Source organism: Sparus aurata, chromosome 5 (genome assembly GCF_900880675.1).
Source record: "Sparus aurata chromosome 5, fSpaAur1.1, whole genome shotgun sequence".
Lineage (NCBI taxonomy): Eukaryota > Metazoa > Chordata > Actinopteri > Spariformes > Sparidae > Sparus > Sparus aurata.
Window position 1 is genome coordinate 18,662,509 of NC_044191.1, and position 21,012 is coordinate 18,683,520.

A 21,012-nucleotide genomic window follows, 5' to 3' on the forward strand; every position below is an offset into this window, starting at 1 on the left:
TCTTGGTCAAAATATCGAGCAGCTCACAACAATAACAATCCTTTATGTTTGTTGTGAGGCGGCAACCCCTAGTGGCTGCAGCAGTTATTACAGCTGTAGAGGAGGAAGTGTGAAGGAGTTTAAAGAGCGCCAACTCTGTATAGGAAAGTGGATGAAGATAGTGGACGGATAAAACAAGCATGAGACTTTCATTCAGGAGGCCGCTTTTCATGTCCAGAGTGAAAGCAGTAGTCCTTGTTGAGTTCTTTTAATTTGCTAACTTAGTAAAGTAATGTCACCTACATAATGTAATGTCAAACCTAAACCATGGTGTTTTTTTCTAACCCTAACCAGGTAGTTTTCTTGCCAAAACGTAACTAAACTGTGACCATACAGTGAGGGTCATGGCAGTGCTACACTGCAGTGGTCATTTGCCATGGTGATTTCCAACAGCTTTTGGGTGTGAAGCATCAAGACAGAGTCGTATGTTGATGCTGGTGGTAGTGCAGTACCAACCAGATATTTTTGGGCTCACGTCAACACATCTAAGATAAGGACGTCTTTTTTCCAATTATTTGGCTGATATCACTGAGGTTATCTAAAAGGTTTGAAGTGGTGTGGTGGCAGGGATTTATGCGAATTGGCTTGAGGTGCAGACGACTCTCTCAACAATGAGAACTGTTGAGCTGTCTTGGTTGCCACAGCCCTTTAATGTTGCCTGGGAGATGCAGGTTTGCACATTGATTAAATTTGCTTTGTGGACTAGGAGAAGTCTTACAACAATGTAGAAATGTATTGCAGGCTTTTGCTTCTCACTGTCCAGCCCTTGTTTATTGGCAGCGAAAGCTGTCTCCGTATTCTCCGAAATGAGGCAGTTGCAGTTGAGCTCTGCAAAGGCCTCGTCACAGATTCTGTTTAAGATTTTCATGGACAGAATCTCCAGGTGCAGCTGATGAGTAGAGAGAGTCTGGTTGGCTTCAGCAGACCTAGACCTCCGGCACACACTGGGACAGCTTGCAACAGAGTGTGAAGCAGTTGGAATGAAATTCCTCCTCAAGTCTGAGGTACTCCGCCAGAAAATGGTCAGAAAATGCCTCATTTGGTTTGGGAGAGAGTTGCTTAGTTCATTTATCAATAGGCCCTGTGTCAGATTGAGGGTAAGATGGAGCAGGAGATCAAAGGTCGGTACTGGTTCAGCACTCAAATCTTAATTTACCATGGAAATCATGTTTGTGTGAACGAAACCTAAAGACTACATTTTGTTGCTCCTTCATGAACGTATTTTTATTAATATATGTATACGTATATATAGCATCTTTCACTAACTATAACCAAAGTGAATCCTTTCATTTTATGACTTTTTCACAAATTGAAAATATGTTTTCCTAACCTTAACCAAAGTGCTTTTCTTGACTGGATGCAACGTGGATTCTAGCGTGACAGTCCTGGATAATGTATGCAGCCATCAATCCTGCCAACCTCGTAGCAACTCCAGCTTGGTTCAAAAATGTATTATATATGTCGGTCAAACGATCCTGATGCAGTCACAAAAAAAAATCCATGTCCATGTACACTAATCCTATAGATTATATTGTTTAGTAATTCTACAAACTGCTGTGATACTGTTACACATCTGTCCTATAAGTCAAGTTTAGATGTTAAATGAGCCCTACAGTGTGTCTACTTATAGTATATTATGTACTGTGTCCCAGGGATTGTACTTAGCACATGCATTGTTCTGCAAGGAGTTATATTAATGTTGATAGACTTAAAATGATCCATTTACGAGATGTTGGAGTACAAAAAATAATTTTAGTTTGACCTCCATTTACCTGCCCCTATGGGCTTTGCAATTATGAGATCAAATAGTGCACGGAAGGGAGCAGAGGTAGTAACACCAGAAGTTTTCCCACTGGATGTTCACTGTGTAAACAGTACTTCCTTGTCAGCCCTTCATACCTTCAGCCATTGAAGAGATATAAGAATAGCTCTTCCCTTTCAAAGAAAACTCCAATGAAATATTAAGCGATTTAGAATATCTGTTCCCATTTACAGAAAGGAGAGCCGGAATAAAAACAAGCAAAATATCGTGTTGTCTATTACCGACTTTGTTTTGCTGACATTATATTTTCCCACCTCTCCTTATTTTTCATCTCTTAAGAACTTCCTTTGCTGAGAAATCCGATGGGAAGGTGTTTATTTTCCTTTGAGCCCCACTCTGTTTAAAATTGAACCCACATCTGTGCGCTTAATACCTCTGGTCTTTGAAACTGTTTCAGTAACAGGTAATCTTTATACAGTTTGACAAGGCTTGACCTCATTGGTGTATTTACATAACACAGATGTATTCGCACATGTGTGGACATACAGTAAAACCTGTGTTATACCCTGATTCATACACATTTTAAATTCATACAGAACTGTATGTATATTTTTTTAATATTTGAATTGTAATTAGCTAGTGTGCATCGTTCCATATGGTATTCATACGTATGTTACAGATGCTATTTTTTCATACTGACATCTGCTAAAAATTGCTAACAATTATGCAGCATGAAGACGTTGGACGCAGTTTGGATTTCCTCCCTGTGCACCTAAAATCCTCTTTATGAAAGTGTCAAATTACCCGAGTTAATCTTTGATAAGGTTCAATAATAAGACCACCCAGCGCTGTCGTTAGGTATCTCTCACACAGCTGAATGTGGGCTTTCTTTTTGAAACACATGACTCAAGCTCCTATCTGCCATGCTGCTCAAACCGGAGGATCAGTCCCACTAACACGTTCCAGGTCCTCATATCTGCACTTTTGTGCTGCACTCTAATGCAAAGCAGTCCTTGTCCTACATGTGTTTTTCACTCTTTTCCATTATTTTTTATGTTTGCACATTATTGTTATTTCAAGTCATTTTTAATTGTGCATGCTTTAACAGACCCACCAGCTTTGCATGAAACGTATCAGCCAGTCTTTCATGGTCGATTCCACACGTTAAGTAGGTTTTTAACTCAAACACAAATTGCTTGATCAGTCTTATTTGACTTTAAATGTCCACTGTCTTTATCGTAAACTCAACCAGTGTTTGCTGACACTGTCTCAGGTGTCATCTACTTAATTTATCAAAAGAGTTTCATTGTTGTTGTGAAGGTCTGTTAGGACACAGAAAATCATCCATTTCAGGTGCACAATGGACGAGGAAAAGAAAATACTTAAAGTTGAGTTATTGGCTCTCCTTTAAATGGACGACATTTTCATTGTCATCTTCTGTCTCATTCATCAGAGGGGTCACTCTTTTCTCCTCCTTTCATGTCATGCTCAGCCTTTCAAGTCAGGTTGAAATTACACCTGTCAGTTAATACACTTGTCAGGTTATTCTGCCTTTTCCGCCCTGCCCCAAATGGCATAACAAAAGATTGATAGCAGACATGACTCTTGATGAACAGAGCTTGTCTTCCCTTTGTGAGCGATCCCTACCCCCTCATGTCTCCCTCTCTTTAGGATGGAAGCTAAAGGAATACTGGGAAGACTATTTTGAATTTAAAATAATGACTTTCACAGATTTTTGCTTCTAGTTTTCGCATAAGTTTTTTTGTCTGTAGAAGGAGCCCTCCACTATCTCTCTGATCAGCTGAACTTGTAAAGCTTTCAGCGCATTGCCTTCATTGTGTTTTTGCTTCCCCGGCCCTGTTGCGAAAGCTGCTTCACTGCCAAAAGTCACGCACAAACAAAAGCTGCACCTAGGCAGCTTTGGCTTTATTTGCACTGGGTAAGAAGTTAAGTTTTTTATCAAATCCAGGTCACACCTGCACAGGATGCCTGAGGGTGTCCATTGTTGAGTGGTTCACATCTGAAACTGAAGGTGTGCTGCCACCACCCACCCTGCTCCTTGTTTGTTTTATGTTGTTTGTTGAGAGGCTCTGATGTTATCAATGTGGAATTGCAACATATGAAATTAATGTTAAACTAATGAATGGGCACAGATAAAAGCAGTTCTGCATACACTTATATGGCATTTGTAGGGTTCTTCAGCCAAAAGTGATATACACAGTACTTTAAGTGGGGCTTTTGGCATAAAGAGTGAATAGATAAATACAATGGAATAAGAAATCTTTCTTTGAGGTATGAATAATGATTATCATACATGTGCCAAATGTATTTTGTCTTCAAATAAGATAAATAGACAAAAATGTTTAATATAAGATTAATTTGCACTGCTACAGTAAGCTTCACAACTGGACTCAGCCTTGACTGATGCTGCTACAATGACATCATATTCTGTATAGAAAAATGTAGGTTTTATACAACTTCTCAAGATTTTATTGTTATGCCTAGCAGCAACATTTTACTAAACTGCTACATCGAAGAGAATTTGGGCTCTTTGACATTGGTAGGCTCAACATGTAGCACCGTAATGCAGTGGTCCTCTGTTGTTAAAAGTTTGGGTGATAATATACAGCTTCCGCCCTGAATTTGATTCTTAATTTGAAGTGAATGTGTTAGATTAAAAGTTGTCTCAAACATGTGCTTCGTGGACCCAATAGATGTCATTTTAAAGCTTTAGTAGTGTCCAAAATCTCTAAAGTGAAGAAGGTGAATAAAAATGGCACATTGATATGGCATGACGACCATAAATATACCCAAAGTTAACTTTTATTTGTGTCCCACCAACCAAACCACATTCATTTACCATTTAATTACTAAAATCATAGCATGTGGTGGTATCATTTCATCAGCAGTTGAATAACATGGTTACGCAGGGTGCACTATAAAGTAATTTAATGACAGACATGATGAATGATGATGATAATGTATTTCACCTTCATCAAACTTGAATCTCAGTCTGTTGAATCTCTTTTTTTTAAGATACAAATCAATTTTGAATGACTAAAGAACACAATGAACCCTGAGAGTAAATATTCACAACCCTGAAGAGGCTAATAAATATGTTTCTTATTTCATCGGTAAAGCCATCACTCACTCTTTAACAAGAGGGTACTTCATTGAAACAAAGCACCTGTGTTGACAGGTGCGTTGCTAGGAATTAATTTGTTTGCTCTCAGCTCATTCCCAAGCAGCAGGGCTATCACAGGAGTCCATTTGTTGTGTAAGTAGTAAAGGAAAGGAAATTTAATGAAACATAACACAGTAGTCTCAGAAAAAGGACTCATTCATGTGTTATATATGTGAGAATCGTCAACAAAAACAGAAGATTACAAAAGATCACAAAAAAAAAGGCTTTGTCTGGAGGGTAAGGGCCAATAGTCCCAGTTACATAATGTAAGCGTGTGCACACATGGAGGCATTTCAGTGTTAAGTGACAGTGTGAGCAAGAGCTAACACTGTATTTAACAGATATATATTCTACTGTGCATTGTTCGTGAATCACTTCGTTCTAATTTATCTACATATTCAATCCGACGGCCTTTGCCTCCTCTTTATCCTTGTTTTCCAATTATAAATACAGGTTATTTTTATACAGGACAAGAAAAGACATCTGTTAACTTACAGCAGCTCAAGCATTAAGCTTATTTTAGATTGACGAAGAAGAGCATTATGTCATTGTATTACACATATGCATGTTATTTTAAATATGTTGAATAATCACATGTAGGCATATTTATAGTGGTTTTGATTCGTGACAGCCAATATTTTAACTTGAACTAGAATTAATAATCACTTGTGTAGTTCACCAAAGGACAGTTTTAGACCAATGTGGACAAATTTAAACTTAACTTAATATTTTGAAACTGATTTGCAACTCATTTAAAGTCAAGACTCAACTTTCATTTTGTTCAATATGAATGCTGATTTTTAAAATTAAGACACTGGAGAAAACTCTCCCGAAGAAGTGTTTTCTTCCCCTTCTTTTAATTCTACTATTTTGTTTGACTAATTTGATGGTTTAGAAATTATTTTCAGTCTCCCACCCTTTCAGTTGTGGAATTTAGCTGGTTGGCCTGCGCTGCGTGTCTCATGCCCAGAGGGGACATCCTGCATAAAGGAAGTGTTTGTCTTTGGTCTGTGGACCCAGCGAGTTCTGTATTGATAAGCTCCTGTCGCTATAGATAATAAGGTGGTCAGTCATGCAGCCCAGAGATCAAGTATAGCATTGAAATTAAAGAGGAATTCCCAGCCCTATTGCATTACAAGCTGTGTGTGTGTCCCTGCTGCCCAGTTCCTTTGTCCTTGTCATGGGCAGTAAAAATAACAATGGCAAGTTTGGTTTCAAAGCAGCAGGACGAAGGTGGACAGCCTTTAGAAAGGAAAGAGTCCTGCAGGGCTATCATATGACCTTGACTTGAATGGTGTCACAGAGTTGTGGAGAGGTGGGGATAAGGCCCCAGCAGTTTGCAACCATCTATCAAGTGGACAAAAAGGACTTTTTGTCTGGAGAAGCAACCATTGTGATATTTGAGAATCTGATCAGCATCTGTTTTCTTTCTTTAGTACAAGGACTTGATTTTCATTTGATGCAGGCAGAAAAACCTACATGATTATACCATAAATGACACAAAACCAGCCCTGATGTTGTTATTCTGGCTCCTGATTCATGTGACCACTTCTCCTGTGAGCTTTAAACTGTAATACTTGGACTGCAGTTTCTCACAGTTGCAGATCTTGAGGGAAAAACCCTATCGAGTAATTGCGAAATATTACTTTTGGCCAATTACAAGATGTGAATTTCATGGTTTTAGGGTCTTAGTCTATAAAAAGAAAATGGATAGCCAAATCATTATGTGTTATGTTAGTCCAGGCAGATAACATGGCAGCTGTGCCCTGTCTCTAAGTGCACCATATCTGCCACTGAGGGATTTGTAAAGGAATGGGGAAGAGGCAGATTAAACCACTCTCATGTTATATACAGCACAAATGTTTTTTTAGAGTTCTTTATCAATCTTAATTGATAAATTATAATAAACTGAAAACAATCTGAATCAATATTATTGAGGCAAAGTTTCCTCTAAGTGATGCAGCTGATATCAATAGCAAAGCTCTGACACGCAATGTTTCCTTGAATGAAAGCATAATTAGTCGGGGTTGAAGTTGCAAAAGACAAATCCAGTGAGAACATGCTGTGGGCCATTTGGAAGCCATTTCAGGGTGGATGAAAGGTTTGTTTACGCATGAAATCAAACATCACATGATATACCAGACGTGTCTCAGGAGGCAAGTGGCACTGCTCTCCTCACTCTTCTGCCACTGAAAGCCTGGTTGAGTCCCACTATAATGATTTCTTCTGCCCCCTCCCTCCTGTGAACAGCTGCTATTGTCCAGAGAGATTGCCCCAAAAATGTGGCCCCTGGACCATTTTCAGAGCAAATGAAAACGGATACACTTAATCTAATCTCTTGGGATTGTTTTTTTTTTTTTTACTCAATGCATTTGGTGGATTTTCTTTTTTTCCCCAAATGCTTTGTGAACACATTTGAGCTGTGGACCATCACCATCAAAACATCCATCAGCTTGATTTGCCACTGGGAAGATGGGGAATCATATTAAGCCCTCTGCTTGGTATCAAAGGAAGTCTTATATTAAGTGGAGGCCATCTGGGAGTCTGGATAAACTACGACTGCTCTTTGTCCCCAGTCTGTAAGAGCTCTTATTTTGGACACAGTTGAAGATTCATTGGAAGGCAGATTATTGAGGGGATTACTTTATTTTCTTTTGGTATTAAGGTGGTCCCTTGTGCTTTATGTTGGATTAATAGGTCTTAAATCACAGGCAACAAAGAGTGTAGATACACAAGAGCTTACATTCATGTGGTACTTTTCCACTTGAGCAACTTAACCTGCAACCTGGGTCTTATCATGGCCTGTGTTTTCAAGTAACGTAGGTCCAAATACTGATTTTCCAACGTATATTACAATCTGTTATCTTTTATGCACATTATACACCTTTATAAAGCCAAAATTGTGATTGACTATATGTCAAAGTGCTATTTGGTAGGCGACTGAAGCAGAGTTTCAGTTATTTGGTATTTAGCTTTTGTTCAATGGGAAAATCTGTTGAAGTCCAACGTTTTTTAATCTCTATGGTCATATTGTGTGGTGGAAATAAACCCTTTCAAAGCACATATTGAATTGTGTCAAAGGTGGATAAATCGATTGATAGAGTTGACCTGAACTTAAACATACTTACAAATACACCCTTGGTGTGTACTGTTTCACACTAGCTTAGGGCTAATGTACAGTAAAGTTTTCCTGCTGTTTTGGCAAATAAACATTTGCACAAATATAATGAATAAACACAGAACACATCAATAAACAACCCTTATTCATTAATAGTGGTAGCAGTAGGGTAAAGGGAAGCAGATTTTCTGTGTCATTCATAAATCATCTGAGACATTTAATCATCCGGATTTAGTCATTTTAAAACCTTGAATGTAGCTGAAGGTCTGTAATATGCAGTCAGAAATAATTTGCAGAGTTCAGTTTGGCCTGAACATTTCCGTTTGACATATCAAGGTCACAGTCTTCCCTCTGTCCGACATATTTAATACTGTGAAGCTGAAATCATCCATTGCTGTAATCTATCATTATTTACAGCCATATCTTTTGCATTCCTTTCATTTGCACTTTTCATGGTCTCATGAACCTTAGCATGTTTTTACTCCAACTCCCATCCATGTATTAGAAGACACAGGGTGCTTGTGCGTGTTTTATGCTGGGGAGGATTGAACATCTGTGTTAAATACTACCTAAGGGTTTCTGGCTTGTCCCTGGAGGAATGTGCACCTGCCATGTGCAGGCGGTGTTTTTTAGACTCCTTAGGCTCAAAATCAACACTTTGTATAACAGGTCCTATGATAAACCTGCTACACTCTGAAATATAGTCACTTAAACACCTTTAAATCAACAATTATGGATAAAAGTGCACAACAAAAAACATCTTATCTAATCTAATTCTTCAAATTAATTTACAGAAGCACATTCTGAAGAAACAAAATATATTGATGCAGTCATACATCGCTGCCTTTGTTTACATTTCCTCTGCGTCCCATCCGGATTACATCATCCCTTTGGATTCTCCTCCAAAACAGTGATTAGATCTCTCCAGTTTGTGTCTGGACCCATCTTCTTTCTGGCCTTCTGTCAGGGAGGAAAGCCAAGGGTTAGTCATAGTCTCAATTTAAACTGTGTGACTCAACTGATGCTACAGGTGCAGTTATCCTTAAGCAATGTGTAACTACTGTATCCATTTTAAAGAAGAGAATATACTGTATATAACAGATTCTGCCCATCCTCACCAAAACTACATTTGTAAAGGTTGTCTGTGCAAGCAGCTTACTGTATCCCATATTTACGTGTATTGTACGGCAACTACACCTAGTGGTACTAGTCACAATGACAGGTGTGAAGAAGGCAGACAAAAATTAACCTCTACGTGACATACTTAACTTAGATCACAAACTGTATATAACTTAAGTTGTTTTAGTAGTGAACTTATTTCAACCCAGACCCAGATGATCTTCCTAAAACTTACCACGTAATTCTGGTGCCTAAACCTATCTAGCAACTGTTTCACAACATCAGCCACAGGACTACAAAGGTCAGGTTGCTGGTACTCCCCAGCATTCATACTGGGTCATGTTGTTCTAGGAAAGTTCAAATAACCTATTGAGACGTTTATGTATGAGTATACATTTTGACTGATCTTCTGCAGATGAGAGCACAAATCATCAACTGATCTGGAGTCTTCAGTTTGTAAATGTAAACCTCAACTATTCATGTAATGCAGAAAAAGGTCTGTTTTACTACAAAATTTTAAAGATGATAATTCCACAAGGTGACAAGCAGTGTAGCCAAATATATGTTGGCTGCTGTTCAGGATCAAGTGGATTAAAGTAATGCGAGCATCCAGCCTACAGGAATCTATCAAACTGGACAACCACCCTACTGAAGTAGATCTTGAAGCCATTCTGCAGCTCTAGTTATCAGTCTGTTTAATACTCTCAGAAAATTCTCGCCTCAGTGTGCAACCTCCTTCACACTTAGCTATGTGTATATTCTTTCAGCTCTACCAAGGTTCACTAGGTAATCATTTTGGCTAACAAGGTAGCCCCATGAGTGATGAAGGAATCCATTTATGGTCAAAACATTGATACATAATCTGGGAATTCAGCTAATGCTTCTCCGCTCTTAGCAACATATGGAGCACATTCTGCAGAATCTTCTTTGTTTTATCACTACACACTGGACTGCTTTGGCTGTGTATTATTCCACCTGAGTAAATACTGGACGGCATCTCTCCTGCTTAGAACAGTGCACATGTCTTCCAGAGGCGTCCAGGCCTCAGCCCCTGTACCTTCTCATCATGTCTTCGGCCCACAAACAGTCTCGTCCCTCTCTGCCATCTAAGATCAAATCCAGGAGTTTGGTGTTTTTTTTAATTTGTATCCTGAGAGACCAGCTGCCGTTGATGGACAGTTTCTCATCAGGTCAGTGTTAGCTTGTCTCTCTGTTTCCTACACACTGTCTCAGTGAAATGCCTAAGATTTGAGCTCATGGTTTAACTTTCAAGCTTCTAAAATAGACAGGCAGGATTCTCAGCATATTTTCATGTCATTGTAATGCATATTAACACATGTATGAGGTTCCTGCAAGACAGAAATGCAGATGTTTTTAGTCTATTAACAAATACAAAGGACTTGGTTTAGAGCTACCTGCTATTAAACAAAGGAGATTTTTTGGGGGGGGCCTGTTTTCATTAAGCAAACCTAGTCATGTGTGTCATCCAACGATCACAATGTTTATTTAACTTCTGTGTAGAAAATGCCTGCATCACGTACTAGTTTACATACAAATGGTATTTTTTCATGATGTTATTTCAAAATATATACATCTCATTCACCTAAAATGCATATTTGATGCACTAATATCTCATTTATTACAACATTTTTACTAGGGAACTGATAATTTCTCAGCCCGATATATATCATGCATCCCTGATTTTTACCGAATTAACTTTGGAGACAGTTTGGCCACAGACCAAAGAAAATGAGTTGAAAATTATAGTTTAGCCCAAACTAGTAGTTTGTCTGAGATGTCACTGTTGGGTTGAAATCAAAGATGCTGACAAAGACCATGAAGGCCACTGTGAGCCAGTTTAGACACACATTCACTTAAACCTTTCTGAGCAACAGATCTAGGCAGAAAAATGTCAATATTGGTTCTTAACAAAAAGAGCACAACAATTGAAAAACATAGAGAACAGAACTGGCATAATTGTATTGTTTGTTCATGTAACAAGGAAGAAGACACTATCACACATTAATTACACAGTACACTTAACCAAAGATGGGTGGTAAAACAAGAACAAATAAACACTTGTTTGTTAATGTGTGCAGCTGCTGTGAAATTTGATAGATTCCTGTAGGCTGGATTCTTGCATTACTTTAATCCACTTGATCCCGAATTCTTAAGTTTACCTTCGGTAATTCCTTTGATTGAGTGCCCTGAGCCAAAAACAGCAGAAACTGTATAATGTGTCAAGAAATGTCTCCTTGTCTCTCTCTGACCATGTCAGTTGTTTGCTTTCCTGCGTGTCATGTAGTTGAAAGCAGTAAGGAGAGAAAGGAACAAGACAATTTGTTGGCATTGCATTGGATGGAGAAATAAAATAACAAAAGCACTGGGTCTTGGGTCAGGTTCAGCTCTGAAATGTTGCAGTACTGGATGGGTAGAGAACTCTATGGTAACTCACGGCTTGTGTCAGGAAAGGCACCCGAAACCTCAACTGTTGTCTAATTTCCCTCCACTTTGCTCTCCCGTTATTTTGTGCTGCCATGTCATTAACAAGGCACCAGATGCGTCTTCCTTTTTATTTACATGTTGCTCTAAACATGAGAAAGATCCTTCCTGGGAAGAGTCCTCCAACAGGACGTGCTTCATTTTCCAGCTACAGTAACATTGTTTTGCTTGGAGAAAATAGACTAACTTGGATGTTAGCATCAGACTGAACACATGAAAATAGAAAACAACTAGAATGGTACTTAGTAGAGTGCATACCTCTGCCAAGGCCCAACACTCCCAATTCAATCAAGTGTTCTTTAGTATCAAATTAAACATAATTCAGATTTTTATTTGGATATGCATCAATTTTTACTTTGTCATTGATACCAGCCACCTAAATACAGCTGAAGGTCCATACATTATTCCTGGTGAAATTAACGAAAATGTTGAAAAACATCTTGCAAGGTAAAGGAAGTGAGAAAAACTCCTGGATCCACCCCTTTATCTGCATCCACACCGAAGGTTAATGGGATCTATTCTGGGCCAAGACCCACCCTTAATTCAAGTTTGGTAGAAATCTCTTTAGTAGTTTTTGTTTAATCCTACTGACAATCCAACCAACCAGCCAACCAATAAACGGGCACGGCGAGAACATAACCCCCTTGGCCGAGGTAAAAAAACAAACAAACATCTGCCTGAAGAAACCCAAACTAATCACTCAAAATCCAGGAAGAATGCATTCTTAACTGCTCAGCACAGAAACCACTGGTCCCACAAATCGCTAAATAATACTGTTTATTACAGGAGCACACTACAACAAATGTTCTGTCTCCACTCCAAATGACAACCACACATATCCAAACTAACATTTGGCCACAGTTACCACAGTGGCTGGCCAGAACTCACCTGCTGCTTCAACTATTTTCTTTAGTTAGCTACCAAAGTGGCTGGTTCAGTAGATAAACCTCCAAACCACAGCCAGGACTGCCCAGTACTTAGCGCTGGTATTTACTTCCATCCTGCCCTCCTGGTCTTTTTTCAGTTGTGTGCCCTTACAGTACTTCCAGCTCGACTGTATTTATCAGCGACCTATTTCCAGCCACCATCTGGCTCAGCTGATATCACACTGGTGTCCTGGTTGTTATATGGATACCTCCCCTCATTTATCTTTTCCCGCATGACAAAAAAACAAAACAAAATCTACTCATCTTGTCTTAGCAGAAACCTGCCTGATATCAGCCAGCAGACAGCAGGAAAAGGGTGAAAAAGATAAACATGTTTGCACTACCAGACCTGTAGCATGACTCTTATTGCTTAGGACAATGTTCGAGTTGTCTCAAACCACAAGCCCCTTATTTAGTTATTTCAGAGCCACAGAAAGCAGAGATCAAACAAAATCACACTCTCTATTATTCTTTTCCTCTTGCAGGGCTGAACTGAAGTGCATTTCATGGTTTGAAAAACACAGTAAAAACACTGTGAATTCCTTGTGCTGCAGTGTGACAGCCGGCAATTGCAGGAGTCTCATGGCAAGCCCAAAGGGGGAGCTTCTCAGCAGAGCTGCAGGCCAACTAAAACAGAATCATGTTTGAACACCTATTTCCACTGGGAAGGGGGGAGGGGGAGCTCTGCAAGCTTTAATCAGGATCTTAAAACAGTCGAGCCTTTGATAAAGACTCCGCTCTGTACATTTATCTTATTCCTCTGAAGGCTCTGCTGGCTTATGTCATCCACTTTGATCCTACTTTTCTGAAGCGCCATGTCGGACATATCTGCGCTGCTGATAACACGCTGGTCAAGTTGTGATGTAGGAAAAAAAGGGAAAAAACCAATAGCCCTGACCCCACCTTCCCCTTCTCACCACCACATCCAAATGCACGAGTGTGTGTGGTACGCTGTGCCTCCCACTTCTTTTTTTTCCTCCTCCTGGAAACAGTGCCATTAATTTTCCGAGTGCTGTCATAAACATCACCTCCTGGTTAAAGAGGAGCTGTGACAGGGTGCTGCCCCACAATGTGCGAGGGCAACAATATTTGACTTGGACATGTTCCTGGTGATGAGGCCAAACCCTGCAGCAGGCCTCTTGGCAGATGTCATGCCTGAGTGCTTTGGAATAATGCTGATAGGAGCTGAGCTGGACTGGACTATACCCATGACGGGCTCGGCTTTAATCTGTGCATCAGCATTCGGAGCGAACCAGGAAGTGGCACAACACAACACTTTATTATTCATGCAGTTTATTTAAAACAAAACAAAGGTGCAGAAAGAGTAGAGTTACTACTCTGAAGGTTCTGTTTCAGATTAAAAAAAACCCTCTCATTTACTGGAAATGATGTTTTAGTGACGGCACAAGTGGTTTGTTTGGAATAAACACAAGAACTGGCGACTTAGCATGAGCAGTTAAAGCCACAATGGATGGACAGCTGAAATTGCACTATGCACGCAGAAAAAACTTTATTAGTGGAAAATCCAAGGAGTAAATAAACACAAGGTTGCCCACATTTATTTGATTACAAGGTGATCTTTGCAAAAGTGCAGAAACACCACAGCGATGACCACTTTTAGTCAAACATGGGAACAAAGTGAAAGTAGTCGTCGCCTGTTTCATCAAATACGGATTTTTTTAAAAATCCTAATTGTCCCAGTTCATAGTTCTTGAAAAGAATCAGAGCCAAACAGTGTAGATGACGGCTTAAAGGAAGTGCAGCAGGGAAGACAATGGGAATATTGAGAATTCCTCTGCGTCATTAGGGAAGACCAGGATTAGCAGAGACTTCCTGTTTGCGACTAGCTCGGGGGCCAGACCAGCCTGTGATGTTGGCATTAAAGAGAGACGATAACCTTTGAAAGGATACCTTAAACAGGCCAGCCACAGGGGGCATGTTTTCTTTCCCATGACACATTGAGCTGCCACTTAACCCACATGGAGCAAGTTCAGCCCACCTCCCTTTTCCTTCCCCCTCAGGGCCAACTGACGGATCATAAACTGATACTAAAGAAAGAGGTCGCACAGAGACATTTACGATAATGGTTTGTAAAATAACTTTCAAATTACAAGGAGGCAAAGTGCTCTGTTTTGTGTCTCAGTGTTGTGGTCACTGCAGTGTAGCCATCTTTTGAGTTACACAGGTGTGAGCTGTTTGGTAGAGAGCTCTGTGGCACTTGACCCCATTATCACTGAACGTTAGCTGCGCTCGCTCAACACACTCGACTGAGCCTCATTTATTTCTGACTGCTGTTTCTTACAATTTGTCACTCAGATCTGAAAGCTTTTCACCTGTATTTGCCCCCTAAAGGTGCAATATGTAAGAATTTTTGTTGAAAACATTCAAACATTAAATAAAGTTATGAACAGAAGGTTTGACGTATGTTTATTATATTGGACAGTTATCAAATGCAAGTGAGCATGCTAACCAGCTAGCTTGTACAGAACATTCTGGTCTAAACAGTGAAGTCAACGTAAAAGTGCCTTCTTTTGAACCCCAGTGGTTGCAAAAGTAGTATTATTCTATGTAATCATATGAGAAGATGACCCTACTTCTCATTTAACTTATTAACTCAGTAAACAGCTATTGAGAATATCGTCTTAATCCTTTGTTTCTTTGTTTTAAGTCAACATGATGTTCAATGTATAAATGATGGTCCCATTTAGAGTATAGTAGACAATAAAGCAGAGTTTGCTTGTGTTTGACATGCCACTGCCACGGTGTGTCTTCCTGTGTCTTCTCAGTCAAATCCAATTGGGGTGTCTTCCCCAGCTCCACCAGTGCCAAACTCAAAGCATCGAAACGAAACAGTAGCCATTATACCAATGGACAGGGGTGTCGCTCGGAGTGCAAAATATGCAGTGTTGCCATAGTTACCCTGAAAAAGTAATCTGATTATTGATTACTCCATCAAAAAGTAACTTAGTTACTTTACTGATTACTTGTTTTTAACTAAGTAACTAAGGTAGATTAGAAGTTACTTCATTTGCTACATTCAGCAGCTGCCGACGACACCCCTTTTGCCAATCCTCACTTTATTTTCAACAGTAACACCAAGCACGGCATTGATAGTAGTAGGGATCTTGTTTATTATGGCACCAAACGAGGGCGAGCCAACCGTGTTAAAGGGCAGCATTTTCATTTTCCTTTCCTATTTGGTTTGCACTGAAGTCCAGCTTTGTTGTTTGGGTGGTGGGGGACCTCCTGCAGAAGTCGAGGCCGTGGCTTTGCTCGCAGCTCTCTGCTTAACACCACCTGGTGGGACTTGCTCTGTAAACTTAACTGTGCTACGACTTACGAATTTCTTCGAATTTGACATCATGTTTTTGAAGCTTGATAGTACTTTGTCGCCAGCACAGAGTGTACAACGAACCTTAATATTCTCATCTTTAGCTGACACAAACTCAAAATAATGACTGTATTTCCAGCTAGAACACGTGCATATCTCTCCTCCCTCCATTGTTGTTTGTGTTTGTGTCGCTGTGTGGTGTTTCACGTGAGTTTTCCTCATGCTGAAAATGTGACTTGTTGCATACGTGACGTCACCCCCCGAGACGCAAGAAGAAAGCAAAGATATATATTTTTACTAAGGAAAAAGACAAAAATAATAGTAACGCACAGTGACTTAAATCCGTTTTTTTTTTTGTTTTTTTTTTAAGGCACAGAGATCCGGACTATTCCCAAAAAATCCGGGGCTTTAGCCCCGAATGCGCAGGTCTTATGACGCGCTTGCCAATGGATGATGTCATTGTAGGTTTACTCTTGAAGTATGCATGCATTTAAAACGTTAAGTGTTTTTTTCTTTCTCTTAGAAAATAAAATCTAATTTTTGCATGAAACAATGTCAAAGAAAGCACTTAAATGAGCCTTTTTCAGTACAGTACAGTGTTTGATGATGAATTGTACCTTTTAAGATACAAACACGGACACATTGGCTACAAATTTATAGCTTTAAATGTGTTTGAAATAGATGGTACATATGTGAACAACGTACTCTACTTATGCTGCAGTAGCTCACATTGTTGAATATACTAATGGAGCTGCAGTGATGTATTTGGGATTTATGGTAATTTATGGGCAACTACATTGGATGAATCTCCCCCTATACTTTTTTGAAACTTGATAATCAAAATATGTAGAGATTATGGTTTGAAACTGCCGCTGTATTTGAATTGAAGCAAATCTGTTACCATCTCCGAGCCAGTTTTAAAGCTTAAGCTGTAAGGTTTCATTTGCATTGAATGTTTAGATTTACAGCTTTCACCTTGCTGTTTACCGTTCATAAGATAAACAAGTCACCAACATTTCTAAACACCGATTGGTTTGAATTCTGAGAACCTGACAATGTTGCGGAAATGTTTTTGCTGGAACTTAAGCCTGTGTTAAGAGTGAGTTCATCCAGCCATGTAACGTTTTAAACCTTCGCCCAGAGTAAACACAACTAATAACCACTTCTGTAAATAAACACAGACCCTTTGCATAAAAAAGGTGCTGAAGAATAACTCCAGCAGTAGCCTAAAGGTTTGCTATACACCCGTGACCAGGAAACTTGCACAGGCTGAAAAATGAATGTGTGGGGGAAGTGAATAGCCAATGCGCAACCTTTTAAGGGCACTTTTTAATTAGTACCAAGGTGCCCTTGAGCAAGGTGCTTAACCCCTGCTGCTCCAGTGGAACCCGCTGCAGTGGGACATTTTGCATACAGTTTTTCTCAGTTGTTGTCACATGTTCCTTGTGTGTGAAGATCTACTAAAAGCACAGTTAGTTCCACCCAAAATACTGTTACATTACATTAGTATTTCAATCAGGTGGAGAAATTAATTTAGTCTAAGTTAACTGCAGAAGGGTGTTGCCCCCCCCCCCCCCCAAAAAAAAAATAGAAATAAAACCTGTTGGGTTGTGTGCACATTTTAAAAGCACAAATCAAATATCAAAAGATATTTCAAACAAAATACATAATTTTTTTTTTAGTAGAAAGCAATTCTCATCTCATTTTGTTTTAGTATGAGAGTAAATAATGGCCATGAAGGTGTGAATTTTGTACACAACTAAATACATAGCCCAACTATACAATTTAATCACAACACTACAGAATGCTTGATGAATGTTAAAATTCAACTTTTACTATGAAAACCATTGCAGTGAAATTAAAATAGAAAGTGAGAATACACACTAAAGATAAGGATTTTGGACTTGAAATGGTTGATTTCATAGATCTGGACTTAAACACTAACACTACACACATGGACACTAAACAATACACGCATTACAAAATGTCAGCTGTAAATACTGATTTAAATATCCCAAAAAAAAAACATGTTTAGTGTTGAAATTGTTGCATTATGCTCAGGTGAGGGTAACTCTATAGAGCACTAGTTAAAAGAAACTGATTGATACTCACAGTTCTGTGTACAGGTCACTCATCTCGGCCACCAAACAGGAGGCTGCCACCTCATTGAGATGGTTGGCATTCTTGGTACTTTCTCTGACATGTTTGGTCTGTAACGAACAGGCTTTGAAAGCTTCTGTCAACGGCAGAAATGCCTAATAACGTGGAAAGAGTTTGTCTCAGGTCAAAAGAATTAACCTCGAGTTGTGTGCGTGGCTAAACTTGGATAAGAGTCAGACAAGGAGCATGATAGTCAGGTCTTTCAAGATTTATTTTGGGTCCCTCCCACTCTTAAAAACACACTTCAGTTAATTTTGTGTGGCCTGTTTGGTATGTGTAAGATTTCCTCCTCTTCCCACCACACATCCTCATTGTTCCCCACATAAGGACACTCAGCATACTTTCAGTTTAGCTGAAACTGAGGTTTTTGGGTATTGTGGCTTCACTACCAGGACACGTTTGTCTTGTTAGCTTATTGATGTTGCTCTGTGGCTTAACATTTTTAAAGGGACAGGACAATAACATGCCTTTGGGATGTTTCAGGTGCAATAGCTTGTGTCTTGGTCCACTAACCCTTTATTTAGGGTATTTATTTTACATGCTTAATTTTGATTCTTTTACCTTTTTGATTTTGAGCAGAAGAAAAGATGGAAGAAGTTTATTCTGTAAAACTTAAGTGGAAGGATATAAAGTGTAGTCATAGTGTAAACAAGTTGTCAACACCTTCCAAAATGACCCAGATGACTATTCCAAAAATTATGCATGAGTGTTTCCTGCTCTACCACCTCTGTGGTGAAGGTTTGATTAAGTTTAGACGACCAAAGCCACAATTTTATGGTTAGGAAAAGACTGTGGCCGTTGTAATAGAAATGTTGACTTTCTGTGGACTCGTACACATTGTACTTCCAACTATCCATCCCAACTGTCTTCCTAACCCTACATGCAAACATTTGTGGCTGAAACCCACCACAAATGGGTGTGTACAATGTGTGTAACCATCACAAAAGTTTACATGGATTTAAAAAGTAGCACATTATTTAGTTTTTTCAGGTGCATTGTTGCAATGCGACATCAAAAAAAAAGAGTGGACAAGAAGCAACTGAGCTTTGCAAGGCTAAGCTGCAAGCTAAGACCATTTGTTTTATTTCAAAAGACAAAAAAAGACAGTTGATGCTTTGTGCCAGTAAAACAGTGTCTCACTACTTTGCCATCTCAACTGTGACAAGGCTGTCATTATTAAAACACATCAGTAACATTATCATGACATCTCAGCAATATAAAGGAACAGGGCTGCTACTAACAAATATTTTTATTATCGATTATTCTTCAGATCACAATTTATCAACAAATTGTTTTAAAAAATATAAAGAAAATAACAGTGTGATAAAAGCTTATCATAATTTCCTTGAACCCAAAGCTAGTCTTCAACATTGCTTATTTTGTCCAACCAACAGTCCAAAACCAGCCCAGTCGCCAGGATATAATGTTAGCATTTAAGGTTTCTGCAAATCAGAGATACGTCCCAGGTTGACATATGTGTCATGTTTAAACTGTGTGCTTATTAGCCACCTTTCACATCAGGAGGCAAAGAGGATGTTGGTGGTATTATTAGAACTGAATATTTTTAAGAACACAAGGGGACATTATTTTCCAGCTGTGTTTGTGGCGACCAAGTCAAGAATTTGAAGCTAAGCCATGATTTTTTCCTAACCCTAACCAAGTGGTTTTTGTGTGTGAACCTAAACCAAAATAGAATCTTCAATCTAAACAAAGGTAAAGTTGCAACATAAGGAAACATCAAGTGTAACTTACCCGTGTTTTTGCAGAAACTTACTAAGCTAACATTTATTCTGTTGATTGGGTTGCCAAATTCCAGAAACTCTTCATTTGGTTCACATGACTTGACGCTCACCAAACACGCCCGCCAGTGGCCATGTGACTTGTAACTGTAGTCTGTCAGAAGCAACAGCAGAAACTGGGTAATATCATCACAGAACCAGAGAACCTCCTGGAGTGGAACTCGGGGTAGACGGATGGGTCAACAAAGTGATGTGGGAAACCATTTATTGCTTTGGTTTCCTACCAATGTCGGTTTTCTTTTAACCATGACAGAGTTCTTTCCCATCCTTAACCAAGATGTTCTTATTTTAACCACAATCGTGATTCCCTAACCATTAACCAAGTACTTTCTGTAACCCAAACCATGATATTTCTCAAACCCTAACTAATCTTTTCTCCTAAACTCAACCACTGTGATGGCAGATCAGTAAATGTATTGCATAAATCATTTCCATAATGACCATTTTTATCAAAAACTGTAAATTTTTGCATTTAGTTTTTATGGACTTGCTGGCTGGAGTTGTTTTGAATCCTCTGCCATGCCGATGTATAATCTGAACATCCTTAAACAATTACAGCACTTGAGAGCACTTTGTGTGTATAGAAGTCTAAACTTTAAAGAACAGTATTGCAGCTCTCTATAGGCATATCTCTTATATTGCCTCATTCAGTTTCCTAAACACAGTTTTTCTGCATCCTGAAGCATATCTGCTTCTTCAAAGGCCTAATCATAACCTTCTTTGGCGGTGTTTATTTCTGTCCGCTCAACCTTTAATTACCGGAATAACGGAATATCAATCTCTTGCAGGTCTTTCATTTGTTTGTGTTTGACCACCTAAATTATTATCTGCAGTTGGCCACCAGTAAAATCATACCACATTTTGTCGAGGGAACATGGATGCAGATATAATTGGTGGACTGAGCTTTCTTCCTCCACCATGCTCCCTGACAGAGAGTGGTAATATAAGAGCATATTAATTTTCGGTCATACTGTCACGTCTTTATTTCTTCTTCAAATAGTTTGTCAAAAACAAAATAATTACAAGGTTTGTCTGCAAAATCCTTCTATTTAAAGTTTGGAAATATGGCTGT

The 21,012-nt window shown here is 39.1% G+C and overlaps 1 protein-coding gene and 1 long non-coding RNA gene across 4 annotated transcripts in view; one reads left to right on the forward strand and one right to left on the reverse strand.

Moving 5' to 3' along the window:
• Positions 1 to 21,012, forward strand: part of cfap299 (cilia and flagella associated protein 299) — a 97,457-nt gene that overhangs the window by 17,597 nt on the left and 58,848 nt on the right. The gene's annotated exons all lie outside the window — the stretch shown is intronic.
• Positions 8,905 to 12,748, reverse strand: LOC115582078 (uncharacterized). Its single transcript, XR_003984128.1, has 2 exons — positions 12,613 to 12,748; positions 8,905 to 9,063 (listed from the first exon to the last, which is right to left on the reverse strand). It is a non-coding gene; the product is annotated as an uncharacterized LOC115582078 (long non-coding RNA).